The sequence below is a fragment of the Anoplophora glabripennis genome, unplaced genomic scaffold (genome assembly GCF_000390285.2).
Source record: "Anoplophora glabripennis isolate ALB-LARVAE unplaced genomic scaffold, Agla_2.0 scaffold20, whole genome shotgun sequence".
Taxonomy (NCBI): domain Eukaryota; kingdom Metazoa; phylum Arthropoda; class Insecta; order Coleoptera; family Cerambycidae; genus Anoplophora; species Anoplophora glabripennis.
Genome location: NW_019416362.1, coordinates 1,682,704 through 1,685,953, shown reverse-complemented (window position 1 = coordinate 1,685,953; position 3,250 = coordinate 1,682,704).

Below are 3,250 nucleotides of genomic sequence, written 5' to 3'. Positions count from 1 at the left end.
TGAAACATATCTTTTTCTAAATTAGCATATATATCGTAACTCAAATAAAATATCTGTGCCCTGATCGCGATTCAGGGGAGTACAGTACAACACACAACTGTCCTTAATCTATATTTCATATCCGGGTATTGATCGATCGCCTTAATTGTAGATTCGGCCTTTCAAGCTCCCAACAGCTGTTGCAAAAATGCGAAATTGATAATGATATAAAAAGGGTGGGCTACTAGCATATAAAAAAGGCGGGCAACTAGCAAATTTGCATATTCCGTGCCCCATCAATAAATCGTTTGCTAGTGTAGTGGTTAATATTGTGGTCTGAATGGGAATCACTTGCGCCTATTCAAAATTGAGTTTGCATCTCTAATAAGCTGAAGTTTAGGGGTAGGAGGCAGTTCTTGCTTTCTCGTTTTCGTCGAATCGATCGGTACATGTTTTTGTTGGAGATTTAAATGTTCCACGAAATTCACATTTTTCGTAACATAAAACTAAACATCATAATTCTATAAAACGTTCTATAAAAAACGTGCTTTTAAATATCTTGAAGAGGGTAAGTAAATCTATTTTATTTTTATATTTTTCGTGCGTTCAGTCTTAAGAGTATATTAAATTTAACAAGCATTCTAAAGATAGACTTAAGTTTACATCGTTCGCAATCTAGTATAGTCTTTGCGAAGTCAGTTGAACATATGTAAAAACACCTAGCAAAAAAATTTTCATAAAAAGAGTTTCATAGGCGTCCCTAAAAAACTTTGCTGCTAAAGGTAAAAAATTATAATAATTTCTATACAGGGTGTCCGGTAAGTACCTCCTAATCTCTCGGGAGTGTATAGGGGAGGTCAAAATAAAACTAGTCCTTCCTATAATTTTTTTTCCTAATGTGCCCCCTAACGGAGTTATGGGGGGTCAAAGGGGTACCTAGAAATTAACGTTTAGGGTTATAACTTTGAAACCACCCTGTATATTTTAATAAAATTTTCGTACGTTGTATTACACATGGAGCTCTACGATTTGATGCTAAAATCAACTTTTTGCTATTATCAGGTGTCCAGAAACGGACTGGCCCTATCACAATTTTTCTCAAAATTTTGACAGAAGTAATTTTATCAAACTGAAAATATTATTATTAGATACTCTGAAGGTTTTTCTTTAAAAATGGTACTCTTTATTTATTTCGAAAAAATGAACGGTTTGCGAGATAAATCGGTTTTGAAAAAAATTGGTAACAAATACAACAACAATTAAAATTTATTTTTTTACAATAAAATCATTCCCGCTAGTGCCAGCCTACAGATTCACCATAAACATTTACTGGTGGTGAATTAAGGGAATGAATAATGCCGTTTCTTGTAAAATCAACATCTATGACCAAAATACATCTACAAATTATTATTGCTCTTGTCTCCATGGAGTTCTTTTCTATTGTTTTCGTTGTTAGACCCTGTTGATTTTAAAGTACTTGTCAAAGGCGCGTGACAGAATAAAAATTCAATTTTATTGTGGTATTCGTTTTAAGCCGTTAGAAATAACATTTAAAAATGGAAGAATATTCCTGTGCAGAATATGCTGATATGCACCTAATTTATGGGGAAGCATTATGCAACTCCGTGGAGGCAAGAAGACTTTATGAGGAAAGGTTTCCGGGTCGACATTTGCCGAGTCCAAAAACTTTTGAAAGAGTTGATCGTAGTTTAAGAGAAACAGGTAAAAAAAAATAGTGAAAAACGTTAGTGAAACTAATTTCTTCCGAATCCTTTATTTAGGAAGCTTTTTGCCACGCCGTGGTGGAGCAGGAGCCCCGAGGAGAGTACGAGACCCTCATGTAGAGGAACAAATATTGGAAGACGTTGCTAATAATCCTTCAAATAGCATAAGGAAGCTTGCGGCGCAAAACAATGTTACAAAATGGGCTGTACATGAAACTCTGAAAGAACAATTGCTTTACCCGTACCACATCCAAAAAGTACATGCTATGTCTCCAGATGATTATCCAAAAAGACTTCAATACGCCAATTGGTTTTTACAGCATCATATTCGGAATCATAATTTTGGTACATCTATTTTGTTCACCGATGAAGCAGGTTTTACAAGAGACGGCATAATTAATTCGCATAATCTACATGTCTGGGATGAAGAAAACCCTCACGCTTTAGTTCAAACTCGCTACCAACAAAGGTTTATGGTGAATGTGTGGGCTGGCATTATCGGGAATCATTTGATTGGTCCATTTATTCTGGAGCAAAGACTTAATGGTGCTCTTTATTTGCAATTTTTAGAGGAAAATCTAAATATTTTGTTAGAAGAAGTGCCCCTTCAAATAAGAACTGAAATGTGGTACATGCATGACGGTGCACCACCCCACTTTGATCGTTTAGTACGTCAACATCTGACGAATGTTTTTGGTGATCGATGGATAGGTCGAGGCGGACCTGTATTATGGCCACCTAGGTCGCCCGACCTAAACCCATTAGACTTTTTTCTGTGGGGTCATTTAAAAAATAACGTTTATTCAACACCCGTAAATAGTAGAGAGGAACTTCTGCTGAGGCTAACACAGAACTGTGACCATCTCCGCAATAATCACGGAATATTATTTCAAGTGCACCGGGAAAACATTCGTAGGATTAGAAAGTGCATTGAAGTACGGGGTGCTCATTTTGAACATCTACCGAAGTAACATTTAGGTACCTTTGTTCATTGTTGAATGTTCTTTGTTGCATGTCTTGTAAGTAAGTTATTTTTCAAATGTTATTTTTAATTGGTCACTACTTGCTCATAAAGTATAGCCAACCCGTTCAAAGATTTCTGGACTTGATAAAGTTAAAGAAATTAAATGCATGAAATAATATGTAAAAAAAATAAATTTTAATTGTTGTTGTATTTGTTACCAATTTTTTTCAAAACCGATTTATCTCGCAAACCGTTCATTTTTTCGAAATAAATAAAGAGTACCATTTTTAAAGAAAAACCTTCAGAGTATCTAATAATAATATTTTCAGTTTGATAAAATTACTTCTGTCAAAATTTTGAGAAAAATTGTGATAGGGCCAGTCCGTTTCTGGACACCTGATAATAGCAAAAAGTTGATTTTAGCATCAAATCGTAGAGCTCCATGTGTAATACAACGTACGAAAATTTTATTAAAATATACAGGGTGGTTTCAAAGTTATAACCCTAAACGTTAATTTCTAGGTACCCCTTTGACCCCCCATAACTCCGTTAGGGGGCACATTAGGAAAAAAAATTATAGGAA